Source organism: Taeniopygia guttata, chromosome W, assembly GCF_048771995.1.
Source record: "Taeniopygia guttata chromosome W, bTaeGut7.mat, whole genome shotgun sequence".
In the NCBI taxonomy this organism is placed as follows: Eukaryota; Metazoa; Chordata; class Aves; order Passeriformes; family Estrildidae; genus Taeniopygia; species Taeniopygia guttata.
Window position 1 is genome coordinate 26902628 of NC_133064.1, and position 16278 is coordinate 26918905.

Here is a 16278-nt window from a genome sequence, read left to right on the forward strand (position 1 = left end):
GTTTCTGCGTCTCTGGCTTCCCTCGCCAGCCCCTGCCAAAAGCATTCCGCGCGCTGCTGCACCTCCGGCAACGGGTCGCTGACCAGCGGCGGCGGGACGGATGGGGAAGCCGTGGTTTCCTGTGAGGTTTCCGAGGCGGGGGTTGGGCTCTGATCCGAGGAGGGAGGTGACGCGCTGGGCCCCCCCGGATCTCCGCTCCCGGGCGGATTGTCCTCAGGGGCGGTCTGCATTCCCGCTCCCACCCCGAGCTTGGGTGTAACCAATAAACACGTACGAGCCGCGCTCCATGTCTCCTGCTCTTCTATTGCTCTGCGCAGGCTTTCTCTACTTTGCCCCAAGCCTTAAGGCTCTTGCCACTGCCTGAGGATTTCGTGTCCTCGGCCAGCGTGGCTGTGCATTTTTCCCATATTTCCGGATGCAGAACATCCACGGGGCGTTCAATCGCCCCACGCTCAAGCAGCCTTGCTATAGCAAGATAAAAGTCTTTGAGCTTACACTCGATACCCCACTGCTTATAAATCGCACTTACGACCCTGGCGATAGCGTCCATGACGACCGCGGGTCCTGGGACGTCTCCCTCGCCAAGATATGGTCTGACCGCTCCGGCCGCTGCCCTTGTCCGAGTGAATTCCCGCTACCCGAGCAAATTTCTCTTCCCGGGTTTCGGCACCAGATATGTGTCCTTCAGGGGAGGCAACGTGCGACCTGGTTGCAAGGCGACAGCACGGCAGCCCGGCCTCGTCCGGGCTTCTCGGGCTAATGACAACACGCTAACACCAATGTGGTGGACGGTCGAAAGCCTTTATTATCTTATCTCATGGGTTTAAATAGTCTTGGGGGACTTTGCTACATCAGGGGGGGGTTGGTAGGGTTTCTAGGTTAGTCGGGAGTGGAAAACTACTGGGTTAGGTGTGGTTAGATGCTCTGGGGGTGATAGATAACGTGAAGCAGGGAGAAAGGGGGGTCTTTCTTTCCGTCACATCCCGAGATCTTCCGATCGCCTGTCCCTATCTACCACAGTGAGGACCAATTCCAACTCTTTCTCAGGCTTCTGCCTGGCTAGAAATGCTCCGTTTCTCTCTTTGACTGAATCTGAGACCCACAGATAACATTCACAATTTGTACAGAGCACCTGATCAAGTCACTCTTGGTCATTTACTTGGCCTATGCAGGGTTAATTTCAGGTCTCCAGGGGAGGGAGGTGATTTTCCACTCTTTTGTCTTTTCTCGAAGCTCGACTTTGTTCACTTGTGATGTGTGTGTCCATCGCTTTTCTGCAGTTTATATTGCTTTGTCTGTGATCAAAAGGAGAAGATAGGGGCCCTCCCTCCACGTTTTTATCAGTACCTTGCCCCAGGCTGTATTTTATGTATGGAGAAACCTAGCGGGATATTCTGCATGATTATTCCCTGTTTCTGCAGTTCCTGGAGATTCTTGCTTATGGCTATGAGGTAAGGCTGCATCTGCCCATTTTCTATTTTTGGGTGTCATATGGGCATGCCATGTACACAAGGCATCCTGTATAACATTTCAAAGGGTGAGAGCCCAGTCTCGGAATGGGGCATAGTCCAGATGTTTAACAGTGCCAAGGGGAGGTATTTTACCCATGACATTTTGTTTTCCAGAATCAATTTTACCAATTGGGCTTTTAATGTCTGGTTCATTCTTTCAACCTGTCTGGAGCTCTGAGGGTGCCATGGGGTGTGGTATTCCCATCGGATTCTCAGAGCACCAGCCAATTGCTTAATAACTTTTGAGGTAAAATGTGTTCCTTGATCCGAATCTATATAGCTCACTAACCGATATCGAGATATGATTCCTTCCAGTGGGAACCTCAATACTGTTTGGGCTGTAGCCCTGGAGCTTGGAAAAACTTCCACCCAATGAGTTAGTTTGTCTACTATAACTAATAAAAATTTCTATCTCCCCACTTTTGGTAGATCTGTGAAATCCACCTGAATTCTTTCAAAAGGCCAGTATACCACTGGGCGACTTCCCAGTGCTATCTGCCAGGTGTTTGCCTGATCTACTTTTTGGCAAATCATACACCCTTGTACCTCCTGTTTTGCCAGTTCATAAATGCCTTTACACCCAAAGAATCTCAGGAATTGCTCTGTAAGTGCCTGGGCCCCCCAGTGTGTCTGTTGGTGTAACCTCCCTAGAATTTCTCTGGTGTATTCTTTGGATAATAATTTCCTCCCATCTGGTAATTTCCACTCTCCACTTACCTTTTCTCAGTCTAATTCTGATTTTCTTCTAGCCTTCAATGTCCCTTTGAGAAGGGTGGGAGGGATATTCCCAGACTTCCCCTTTTCCCATCTCTGGGATACTTACCTGAAGTAAAGCGGCACTCTGCCCCTTTGTCTGTCAAGTTGTTCTCTGCTCCTGAACTGCATTCCATTTTGGTGTCTTTTCACGTGGACAATGGTAATTGCCTCTGGTCCCCTAATTGCCTTCAGATCTGTTTGATTATGTCCTCATCTACCAGTCCTTTTCCTCGAGTGTTGAGCAATCCCCTCTTCCCAGATCTTCCCAAAGGTGTGTACTAATCCAAATGCATACTTTGAATCAGAGAAAATTGTTCCCTTTTTCCCTTCAAGTCCCGGCAATGCCCTGTGTACTGCATACAGCTCACAAGCTTGAGCCGACCACCCTGCACTCAGGGGTCCGGTCTCCACCACTGTTCTCATTTGCCCATCGATGACTGCATATCCTGACTTTCTTTTGCCTTCCACCACCCTTGCAGAACTGTCCACAAACCATTTCTCCCCTTCCTTGAGTTCTTCTTCCTCTAAATCTGGTCTTATTTTGGTCTGCAATTCTACCATCTCAGCACAGTCATGGGAAAGGTCCCCTGGGGCGTCCCTGAACAGGAATTGGGCCAGATTTTGTGCCGGGGTGGTTTTTAGCTCCAAGTTGTGAGAATGGATTAAAATAGCTTTGTATGTCAGAAGCCTAGCGTCTGTCAGTCACTTGTCAGCTTTTTGCTGTATGATGCTTATTACATTGTGGGGGGAGTAGATGGTTGATGAAGCCCTGAATTTTACCTTTTTGGCTTCTTCTAATAGTATTGCCACTGCTACACTTGCTTGTAAACAAGTGGGCCACCCCCTGCTGACAGGATCCAGGAGCTTGGATAGGTATCCGACTGGTTTCTTGGCCCCTGCCCAGTCCTGAGTTAGAACTCTGGGGCAGTATGATTACTAACATTTACAAAAAGCTGAAAGGGCCTTTTTACATCAGGGATACTTAGCACAGGGGCTGCCATGAGAGTTCCTTTTAATCCCCTGAGGCTTTCTTCATCTTGCTCAGTCCATTTGAGCCCATCCGTGGTAAGTTGGTCATAGAGAAACCTTACCTTTTCAATGTAACCTTCAATCCACTGTCTGCAGTAACCCAAAAGTCCCAGTAACTGCCTAACTTCCCTTTTTGTTTTTGGGGGAAGCAGTGCAATTATCCCTGCCACCCGATCTGGATCCAATTTCTTTTTCCCTTTTGTTAGCCAGTGCCCTAAGTATTTTACTTCAGGTTCAGTGAATTGTAATTTAGACTTTGAAACTTTCAATCCCCGTCCTCCCAGGAAGTTCAACGAAGCTATAGTTCCAGTTCTCACTTCTTCCTCCTTAGAGCCAGTTACCAATAAATCATCTACATATTGCAAGAGTTTGGTCCCAGGAACTGGCACAAATTCGCTAAGCAGTTTTTCAAGGGCCTGACCAAAGAGGTTAGGTGAGTCTACAAACCCTTGAGGGAGGGAAGTACATCTTAGTTGCTGTTTTCTTTGTGTGTCTGGGTCCTCCTATTGGAAGGTAAAGTAGTCCGGGCTTCTCTCAGCTAGAGGACAAGTCCAGAAGGCATCTTTTAGGTCAATCGCACTATGCCATGTATCCTCCGGGGATACATTGTTCAGTAAAGTATATGGATTAGAGACCGTGGGAAATAGGGGTTTTGTTCTTTGATTTACTGCTCTTAAATCTTGTACCAACTGATAGCTACCGTCCAATTTTTGAACTGTCAAGATAGGTGTTTTATGTCTTGACATGCAAGGTTCTAATGTGCCCCTTTTTATTAAATCTTCAATTATCGGTTTCAATCCCTTCCTTCCCTCTAGAGGGATGGGATATTATGGGGTCCTCTGGTCTCTCAATTTCGATGTGAATTGGTTCCATGTCTAGTTTTCCAGCTTCCTCTGGAGTGTTCCAGACCCTGGGATCAATCTTTTCCTCATCCTCAGTGGTTAGCTTATATAAACTTACCATGAGTTTTGAATCCTTTGTGATTATGCTTATCCCTAATACTACCATCAGGTCCCTCCCCAGTAAATTGTATTCCATTTCTTCTGCTTTTAGGATTTTCTTTTTTTTTTTTTAAGGATGCCTTGCCAAGAGGGGAAAAAACAACAGTTGAGTTTTTTTCATTTTTGGGACCACAGTCCCCCCCATTTCCCCCTGCGGCCGCGGGCCCAAGAACAGAGATTTTCTCTTCTTCTCTGAAGACAGGGGGCACTACTACAAACTTCCCTAACTTTTCTCTGTTCGCTCCACTTCTGTATTTTTCCAGCTGAAGCATGGTCTCTTTAGCTCACTAGCATTTTCTTAAAATACAGTTTCTTGAAAGAGAAAATTAGTTCAGTCTGTAGCTACTAAGAAAAAAGTCTAGCTAAAAGCCACTCCATCATCTCCCCCCAAGCTTTTTTCCCTCACCATTTCAAGTCCCATGCTGTCTCTCCTTCAAATCAGAGTAATATTTCACAAAGCCTTCATTTTTCAAAGAAAGGTTAAAAGTCCTGACTCCCAAGGATGGATCGCTGCCCAGATTCTCCGACTCCCACAGGCGGCTAGGCACCTTGCAGCCTCCCCGCTCTCCTCCTTCCCCATGGCGTACTTCTGACGAAACCGCTGCTGTCTCTTTCTCTCTCTCAAGAGAGAGAGAGACTCTAGAAAAACACAGACATCCCAGATTTCTCCACCCTTCCATCTGCAGGGGCTCAGCCCAGTTCTGGTCCCCCTCCACCCTTTGGCCTACCTCAATAAGGCCACGGGCCTTCCCCTCCCCCACCCAGCCACGGCCGGGCAGGGGAAAGGCTGCACTGCATGCTAACCAGAACCAAAGAGAACAAGTTCTCCTGGGAATTCTGCTTTTAACCCTTCTGTGTTCTCAGAAGCGTGTCAACCTTCAATTAGTCAATATCCAAATTGACCTCTTCTTTCCAAAAAAATTATTTTTCCGTGTCAAACCACAACACCTTGTATTACCATATAACTTAGCCCGATCATTTTGGCTCAATCCTCCTCCACCTGAGCGTTCCATGAGGGTCTTTGTTCTGGCCACTTCTCTGCCCCACTACCGCCCTGGGGTTCCTGAATTCCCAGTCCTTTATGGCAGCTTGCCTTATCATATCTCGTTCTTCCGCATTAAACAAGGATCTTAATATAGCCGAGGTATCATCATATGAGTAGATACTATTTCCCAAAAATTCATCCAACCTCTCCGCCACCCCCAACTGGTCATCCATTAGTTTCCCCATTTCCTTTTTAAAAGCCTTTACATCCCCCGTATTGATGGGAATGTTTACAAACCCAGTGACTCCGGGGGTGGCTGGAACTTCCCTTAAAGGGTATAGATTAGGTCTGTCCCTTTCATCATCACTATCCTCTGTGTTTTCTCTCCTCGTCTTACGCTGAGTTCTACTGGTGGGAGGAGATGTGTTTTCCCCAGTGTGAAGCTCATGTGTGTGTGTGTCCCTGTGTTGTGTGGCGGAGGGAGGTTGAGAAGGTCCCGGAGTGTCTGCAGCCGATATTTGTGCATTAGGTGGCGATGCAGACTGATACGGAGGTGCTGTTGGTGACGCTGCCAAGACCTGGTCTTGTGATGGAGGAACTTGGTACAGGGGTGGCAGATTTCCAAGGGGTTCCCAAGCTTTACCCATACTTACCTTGCTGCCAGAGGTCTTAATAGGGAACAGCCGTGCGCTGGCATATTCCCATATCCTGGTATAATCCAGCTCCTCATTTTCCCACTCCTCTTCTTCCCATAAGTAGTCAGATAGTGCTTGGCAGAGCTTACTTTCAAAGGTACCAAAAATGGGCCAGTATAGATATTTTCCAATTTCCATATTTCCCCATACCTCTACACCAACAATTTTGTCCCTTTTGGCACCTCCCCCCCCCCCCCCATTTTAGACTTAAAATGCACAGCACAACCTTACACTGATCAAAACCAAAACAAATTCGCTGCCAATTTCCAAAAACCGTGGTTGAGAAGAGAAAGCACTTAGATTTCAGCCCTGCAGAGCAACAGCAGCAGCCTTTGCTGCTTTTAAAACTGCCGCCTGCAGCAACAGGGACTCCCCCACACCACATGGCTGAGCGGCAGACCAGCGCTGCCTGTGTGTGGCAGGAAAGCTCGAGCCGTGGCTCCCCTCTGCCGCCCGCTGCACTAATGGAGTAGGTAGAAGCCCCCTCCCCCCCCCCCGCTTGCGCCACAGGGAAAACCAAAACGACGTCGCACCACTGCGAAGGGGAGGGGTAGGCAGAGGCCCTACCGCCTCTGCTGCTGCCGCGTGGGTTAAAAAAACCGCAGATCCGCCCTCTCTGTGGCTGCACCCAACTCCGTGGGGCTGCACAGGCTTTTCTAACATTCACCCCCAAGGGGCTTTCCCTCGGAAACTCGGGCAACCCGCCCCTTCCCCCTTTCTCAGGCTTGTTGCAGCATTTTTGAGAGAAAGAGGACATGAGTTATGAGATTTGAGCTACTCCAGTCTAGGCCTCAGATTTGGGCCTTGTGAGGCCTTCAAGCCTCTGACGCAGTTAGAAATTCAGAGCTTGTGGCGCAGATAGAAATAGTCTTAAGGTGTGATGGGGACCACTGGGTTGTTTGGGTGTGAATTAGTATAGGTTTTATAGTGTAAGGTGTAGGCCGTTTTAAGGAAAAGGTAAACAATATTAGTTTGCCAATCAGAGTGTCTTTGTTTTTGTAAACTATGTGGAAGCTTATATAAACTACCACCTTATCTTGAATAAACGGAGAACGTTTGATTAACCACATTGGTTCAGATCTGCGTTTGTCTTGTCCAGCTTTCCGTTTTTCTGAGATTCCCTGGCTTTTAGTGGCGCCCGACCAGGGATTCAGGAGGCTCTGAAAAAGCTCCCAAATTACTTTTAGAGTAACGGGGAGCCGAGTTTGAGTCGCGCGATGAAAATTCAGGTCCAAATCGCTTCATGGCGACGGGGCCGGGATCCCAAATTCACTTTTTGTGAATGGGGATCAAGTGGAAACGGAGTAGAAGTCTCCGAACTCCGAATTGGGCCGTTTTCCCAACAGGAGGAAAAAGACTCTTAGCATTGTTGTTTGTTTGCGAGAGTCCGTTGGAGCAGTGGGAAGACCTCGGCGTTCACAAGGGACCTGAACGGCGGGTGTGGACGTGGCCGGGGCCGGGAAGCTGGAGTGGGATTGCCGCCTTGCCGAAGAAAAGTGAAAGCGAAGCAACCCGCGGAGGTTGAAGGTAAGCCGCGGAGAGAGAGGGTGAAAGTTCACCATGGATGGGGATCTGCAGGATTCCGTGTGGCTTCACTTTCATATTCTCTCAAAGAGAGCTGAAAAAGTTAAAGAAGCCGATTTGGAACAGTTGGTCCTGTGGGCAAGAAACAAAGGCAAGCTGCAAAAGCCTTCGCTGATTTCTAGTGAAATCGAATGGCAAAAGCTGGGACAGCTGCTTTGGGACGCAGTGATAGAGGGCGGAAAAGACAAGAAAATAGTGCTAGAGCTTGGAGGCGTTTGGAAAAAAGTTTTACATACCTTGAAGAGCATGGCCGCAGAGAAAAAAGCAGCAGAAGCTGCAATTCAGGCGTTTGAGCAATCCACATCAGAACAGACAGAAGTTCAGAAGTCATCTCGGGTTGAAAAATTCTTTAATGTTTGTAATATGCGGCCAGTGCGAGAGCAGAAAGCTCCAGTCAGCCCCCCTGTCAGGGATGTTGTCGCTCGTTTGGAGGGAAGCGCAGAGCCAGGAGGAGTGGGGCCGGCTGGCGCGGGACAAAGCAAAAACGTGGCCACGGCCAGGGCAGGAGTGTGCCCGCAGACAGTGGATGTTAACAGCTCGGCGGTCCCGCGGAGTGAGGCAAACCCGGAAGTGGCCCCATCGGGTCCCTCGGGGGGCGGGGAGACACCTGAGGAGGCAGGCGGAGTTGGTGACGAAACAGGGCTGAGTCAGGAGGAGGAACTCAGGAGCGGAGATCAAGGCGGAGACCAGGGCAGGGACAGGAGCGAGGTGGCGCTGGCCCCTTGCCCCCCCGCAGCGGCCGCGGCAGCTGCCGCGGGTGCGTGCATGCGCAGAGGCGCGGCTCAGCGGTACCCGCCAGCGGTGGCGGCGGCGAACAACCTGGCACGGGTTGGAGGGGCTGGGCACCCCAATGCTAGCGGAATGGCAGAAGCAGCCACCCAAACAACAGCAGAGCAGAGCCCTGAAACTGCCAGTTCCCACTCCACCATGGTAGCGCTGCGCTGCCCACTTTCACCAAGTTCAGATTCTGACGACTCAGAGCCAGACCTTCCTCTTGTCAATTGTAGCAGGGACAAGCGATCACAGAACAAGATACAAAGACCAAATATGTTACAGAAAAAAATAGCCCACCTTGCCACCCTTTCAAATCATCAGGCTCAACCAGTGGAACCTCCCACTGGACAGCAATTGGCATTGCCAGCAGTTTTTAAAAATCCATTGCAGTCCCGATGGGCGTCAGTTGTGAAGGATGCTCTTTTAGACGGTGACTGGAAGGCGGTCAGCTCCCTGGCTTTTCCTTTCATAGTGTCTAATGGGAATGCCATCTGGGAGCCCCATGACTGGAAAATCCTACAGTCACCACTTATGGGATCAGATCAGAAGCAGCCAGGAACATCATTCAGTATATATTCACAGCAGATGTGCTTTGTCCTGGTGATTCATCTAACATTGCATCCCTGCTTCTTACACCTTCTCAATTCCTCATGTTTGAAAGGGAATGGAAGCGGTTGGCAATTGAAGAGGCCAACAAACACACAGATGTGGGAGACCCCTTTTTTGGAGTCCAGCCAGATATGCTGACTGGGCGAGGACCATATGCAACCAATCAGGTACAACTTACCTTTCCTGTTGAAATACATAAATTGTCACAGCAATTGGCCCATCAAGCTTTGCTTTTGGTACCAGACAAGAAAAAGTCAGCATCCTATGCCACCATAAAGCAAGGAGCCACTGAACCATTTGGACAATTTATTGATAGGCTGTCAGCTGCTTTAAAGGATGCACCTGACGTGCCACCAGACATTCAGGAACATTTATTCTGATCCCTTGCTTTTGAGAATGCTAACCCACCCACCAGAACCATCCTAGCCACCCTTCCTCAGGGCTGTCCAGTCGATGAGATGCTTGTCAGAGCCACACGCGCAGAACAGAGCAACCAAGCTGCGGCATTCACCGCAACCATCCAGGACGCAATTCAACAACAAGGACACATCATTGCAGCTGCTTTATCAAGCAACAACACAAGGAGACAAAAGACGTAATGAAAAAGTATAGCAATACTGAGTGTTTTCCATGATACCAAGAAGGATGGACATTATGCAAATCAAAGTTATTTCAAATACAATGTGGATGAAAATTACTGTAAAAAAAAAAAAGATAGAAATGTTAATAATGATTTAATTGCTAAAAATGTCTTTGAAAACAAAGATTTGAGAAAAGTCAGTCAGATGGAATGTTGGCATTGAGTTCACAATTTCTGTTTTTGAGTTTTTATAGATAAAAAGATAAATGATAATTGTCAAGTTTTTATAGGTAATGATAAGTAGTGATTGTTACTAATGTTATATGAATGCTTTGACAAGATTGTTTTAAACTATTTTAAACATTTCTTGTTAATAGGTTGATCATATAATGTAAGTTGTCTGATTTTTGTGATAAGAATTATTATTAAGATGTTAAGGTATTGAAGTGTTGTTTTAATATTTACAGTCAGTTTTCATATGTTTTATGGGGTTTTTTAGGTGATTGATTGTAAGATGTGTTTTTCAGGATCCTGTGTGTTTGATTTTTTTTAACTACTCATGTGTTTTCTTTATTCAATTTTCTATGCAGCTGCAGTTCATCTTCTTTTAAAAATTTATAGTCCAAGTTCTGGTTCAAGATTTCAGACTTCAAATTTTCAGATTTTTGAAGAAAAGGTTTGTTGTATTTAGAGAATTTTTGTCTTGAAACAAATTTTAGACAGGTTCAATTATTTGATGTTTTGATAAATTTTTAATAATAAGGTTTTTCACTTATAACTGTTATTTTTAAGACTTTTGTTTTAAACATATCCTCCAATTAGAGTTTGAGCTCTGGCCAGGCTCTGGCTCTACGTGGATGGTGTGATTGATCCAGGTGTTTTCTACATCAAAAAAGTATTCAAGTCCTTTTGGCTTGACAATTTGACCATACAGGACAGCTGAGCCTCAAAGGAGGTTTTGGAGAGACATGATCCGGACATGTTTTATCCAAATCTCTGTTGTTTTAAGGTTTTTCAGCTGCTGCAGACTCTGGGATGACAATTTGATAGTGTAGCACTTGGTAACTGTGATTTTATATGTAATATTGATTGTGTATTATTTGATTGATTTTTATTTGTTGTTAGTTTCTTTACTATGTGCATTGTTTTGTTTTTAATGTTTTTTTCATGTTTATAACAAAGATGTTGATATTTCCATTTCTTCATGCAAGTTTTAGGGAACAGAATTGAGAGAGGACCCTCCAGTCCCAGTGGGGGTGTTGGGTTTGTTTGTGTTTTAACAGGTGCAGAATCTAGATGGATTTCAGTGAAGAATGTGGAACTTATCAATTGCAAGAGGGCACTGATCTCTCCACAGGTGGATCAGAGGATGCACAGCAAAAGTGGATTGTGCAAAGATTTGTGTTTCACCCACAGAAGATCGTGGGCTTTGAGTTTTTTTTTATAAGTGTGTTTTTAATGATGTTATAGAATTTTTTTTTGCTAAGTTTTTAATAAGTTTTAGTAATGCCTGTGATTTTTCTGTTCATCTTGCCATTGTCTTTCAATGGCAAAAGAAAAAGAGGGAGGTCCCAACGTGGATCAACAGAAATTCTACTTGAGTGAGTGTTTTTACCCGTCCAACCAAGACGTCTGGGCAGGACAGATGCTCTTGCTGCATTGATACGAAAAGGCAGAAACAGAATTTTAAAAATAGATGAAAAAGATATCAACCTGCAGTGATAACAACGTGAACAACAACAGTTTGCCTGGAACATCCCTGATGAATCCAGTTCTGATGAAAATTAATTTTGTAGAGTACAGAAAAATAAGTTGAAATATTATAAGTGTGAAGTTAGATTTATCAGAAGTTAGTTTATTAGAAGTTATAGTTTATGTTTAAAATTAAGATTGTTTCTTTCATGTTAGCTGGGTCAAAGGGTATTGCACTTTTTTTTTATCTTTATAGTTATTTAAATTGTTATACCATGTTTTTACAGTGTGTGAAAAAATTAGTTTATTGCGCCTTCACTCCAGCCTGAGTAGCTCAAAAGAAAAAGAGGGAATTGTTGCAGCATTTTTGAGAGAAAGAGGGCATGAATTGTGAAAGTTGAGCTACTCCAGGCTAGGCCTCAGATTGAGGCCTGGTGTGGCCTTCAAAGCCTATGACGCAGTTAGAAATTCAGAGTTTGTGGCGCAGATAGAAAATAGTCTTAAGGTATTGTGGGGACCACCGGGTGTGAACTAGTATAGGTTTTATGGTGTACGGTGTAGACCGTTTTAAGGAAAAGGTAAACAATATTAGCCTACCAATTAGAGAGTCTTTGTTTCTGTAAACTATGTAGAAGCTTATATAAACTACCGCCTGATTTTGAATAAACGGAGAACGTTGCATTAATCATATTGATTGGATGTGCGTTTGTCTTGTCCAGTTTCCCGTTTTCCTGAGGTTCCCTGGCTTTAATGTGCTGTTACAATATGTAGATGATCTGCTCATAGCGGGAAATAATAAGGAGAATGTAAAGAAAGAAACCATTCGACTCCTAAACTTTCTTGCACAAAAGGGACTACGGGTATCACAAGAAAAGTTACAATTTGTGGAGGAAAAAGTGAAATATCTGGGACATTATCTGTTTAACGGCCAGAAGATATTAGATCCAGAGTGTATTAAAGGAATTCTGGAATTACCTATGCCTGTCATTAAGAGGCAAATTCGGCAGGCATTAGGGCTATTTGGGTATTGTAGGCAATGGATAGAGAACTACAGTTTTAAAGTTAAATTCTTATATGAACAACTGTCTAAAGACAAAATACCAAGTGGACTCCTCAGGATCAAGAGAAGTTTGCCAGTCTCAAAAGGGAGCTAAGTCAAGCACCAGTTTTAAGTCTCCCAGATTTAAAATGGCCATTCCATTTATTTGTTAACATACACGAAGGAACGGCATTCGGAGTGTTAACTCAGGAATAGGCCGGACAAAAGAAACCGGTGGCATACCTATCAAAGCTGTTGGACCCTGTGAGCAGGGGTTGGCCGAGTTGTTTACAAATCATTGTTGCTGCTGCCCTATTACTTGAGGAAACAAATCGCATTACTTTTAATGGAGAAGTTGTCTTACATGCGCCTCATAACATCAGGGGAGTGCTGCAACAAAAGGCAGAAAAATGGCTTACAGATAGCCGATTACTAGAGTATGAGGGAATACTTATAGAATCCCCTAAACTATCTTTAAAAACTATTGGAGCAGTTAACCCCGCTGAATTTTTGTACCCAGGAGAAGGTAATGAACTATTGCACAATTGTTTTCAAACAATTGAACAACAAACACGCATTAGGTCAGACTTAGAAGAAGAAGAAATACAATGTGGAGAAGTATTATTTATAGATGGGTCATCACGAATAGTGGAAGGTAAACGATTGTCTGGATATGCCATCGTTAAGTTGGAAAAAGGAGAATTTAAGACAAGAGAATCAGGCCCCCTGAGTGCCAGCTGGTCGGCTCAAGCCTGTGAGCTATATGCATTGTGGAAAGCATTAGTGTCACTGAAGGGAAAGGATGGAACTATATATACAGACTCACGTTATGCGTTCGGAGTAGTACACACTTTTGGGAAAATATGGGAGGAAAGAGGATTTGTTAATTCACAGGGAAAAGAACTGGTACACCCGTAATTAATTCGGCGAGTTTTGGGGGCATTGAAAATGCCAAATAAAATAGCAGTTGTACATATAAAGGGACACCAGCGAGGTACAAGTTATCAAGTTAGGGGAAATAATGCAGCTGATACAGAAGCAAAACGAGTGGCAGGCAATTATAATATAATTCTGACTATGCAACAAGTACCTGCTAGTAAAAATGTGAGTTTTGAGTCTGCAGAAAAAGAAAAACTAGAACAAATGGGAGCTAAGGAACAGGATGGGAAATACATATTGCCAGATGGGAGAGAAGTCTTGCCGAAGGGCATAGCACTTGAAATATTTTCAAAAATACACAGCAAAACACACTGGGGAACCCAGGCGTTAGTTGATCATTTCAATCAACAGTTTGCCTGTATAGGCGTATATAATATAGCAAAGACAGTCACGGCAGCCTTCGAGACCTGCCAAAAGGTTAATCGAAAAAACATAAAACAGAGACCTCTTGGAGGACGTTCCCCAGCATACAGACCTTTCTCACATATACAAGTAGATTTTACTGAACTACCTAGGGTAGGGCGTTACAAATATTTATTAGTAATGGTGGATCATTTAACACATTATGTTGAGGCTTTTCCTACTTCCAGGGCAACCGCTAACCAAGTCATTAAAGTGTTACTTGAACACGTTATACCTTGATATGGAGTACCTGAAGTAATCGACTCGGACAGAGGAACACATTTTGTGTCAAAAATTGTTAGAGATCTGACAGAAAGCTTGGGTATTAAGTGGGAATACCATACACCATGGCATCCACAAAGTTCAGGAAAAGTTGAAAGGATGAATGGAGAAATTAAAACTATTTTGACTAAACTAATGATAGAAACCAAATTATCATGGATTAAATGCCTACCTATGGCACTATTAATTATCAGAACCAGACCCCGAGCAGTTGTAGGAATATCAGCATTTGAAATGGTGTATGGAATGTCCTACAGAATTGAAAGCCCACAAACAAATGTTTTAATTAGAGACCGTATGATTAATGAATATGTTTCACAATTAGCAGAACATCGTAACCATCTTTGGGAACATGGACTGATTGTGCAACGACCCCTGTTGGACTTAAAAATACACAAAGTTAAACCTGGGGATTGGATATTGATTAAAGTGTGGAAGGAAGAAACCCTAAAACCCAATTGGGACGGACCTTATCTCGTTTTGTTGACAACAGAAACAGCTGTCCAGACTGCTGAGCGTGGATGGACTCATGCCAGTCGCATTAAAGGCCCAGTGATGAGACCCCACTGGAAAGTAATCAGTACTCCAGGTGACACCAAGAAAACCCTGAAAAGATAACGCAATGATAAAGACTTTATTTGATTTTTTTTGCTGCATTACCTTTTGGTATAAAGTGTGTATTGCTGTTTATATTTGCTATAATTATTTATTTCTTTATCTATTATATATGGAAGCGTACAAAGTGTGTTGAAGGAAATTGCTAGACATATGTAGCCACACAATAGTGAATATAGAAGATATGCTAATGTAAATAATATATGTACTCTAGATATACGAATTATCTGTAATGATTTAAACTGCAATTGTTATCCATTTGCTTGTTCTAGGCATAAGGTATGCCAGGATAAATGGTGGACACGCTGTGGATGTGGATACCCTCAATATTATTGTTACCATTCCAATGAACCAGTCCTCTTTGTGGCTGAAATCTTGGTTATAAAGTGTAGAAGGGAAGTACTAACTGTGTCTTGCTTTGCCCCATTAGTTCAAGCTGCAAAGTGGGAAGCCTATGTAAACAGGCAGAAATCCCGAAACAGCTGTTCTCCTGAAGAATTCCCTTGCTGCCGAGAAGATGTTGCGCCCCGTGACTCGAAGCAACCGAGTTGACAGGCGAGGCAGAAGAGGAACAAACTGTGGAGAAAAGAACCAGAACAATGGGACGCAAAAGCAGCAATGGCAGAACTTCCCCAGGATTGGTAAAAATATACTTAAATTGGCAAAATTGACAGAACCCCTTTTTCCTGGTATACCGTTAGTCTTGATATTGATAATAACCCTGGCAGAAGGGGGAAACCCACATGAACCATTTAAGTGGGAACTAATATCTTGGGAAGGAACAAGAACAATAGCCACTTTTAGCAACCCAGGTCCACCTGAATTCATAGTGAAAGTTTGTGATTTAGTACCGATACATTGTGAAAAAGGACCTCCATTTTATATATGCTCGGCCTCTGGACCGTCTTACTGTAATTATCCTGGACACTATTATTGTGGTTATTGGGGATGTGAGGCAATAGCCTCGGGCTGGTCAGTAATTTAATACAAGCCTCTTATCGTGCCCTTAATGAAAGCAAACCAAATTTACACAAGAATAGAAATGACAAATGGGCTATCCCGACACCAGGAGCTAAATGGGTTTGTTCAGACATCGGAGTAACGCCTTGCCTATTCTCAGTCTCAGTTTTGTGTGCAGGTGATAATTATTCCTTGTCTGATCTATCACACCTCTGAGGAGGTGTTACGCCACTTTGAAGGAGACCTGAATATACAAAAACGAGAACCAATTACAGTGGTAACCTTAGCTACACTGCTAATAGCGGGTGGAATTGGAACAGGTACAGGCATAGCCTCCCTAGTAAAAATCAACGTAAAAAAGATCGTGAGGCGGGCAGGACATGGTATGAAAATTGGTTTAATTTTTCACCTTGGCTAACCACTTTGTTGTCTGCCTTAGCAGGACCGCTTATTATATTGATTCTGGGACTTATATTTGGGCCTTGTATATTACGCTGTATTTTACATGATATTAAAAAACAATTTGACATAGCTAAACTGCTTATTTTAACTACGAGGTCGGGGGAAAAATATAAAAATGTATCTCTGATGAGAATGAAGATTGTTGTGAATGTGTTATGCCACGAGGGGGCTACGCCTATTGTAATTGTGAAATATTACCTTGTGAGTGCTATGATAAATGTTGGGATTGTAGAAAAAGGTTTATTTGCAGTGACAAGAATGAAAGCAGTGTCTAATAAACAATAATAGGATAAAAAGAAAAATGGGATTGTAAGAAATACAGATTGAGGTACTGTTTATTAAGATATATGTAAAGGTTAGACA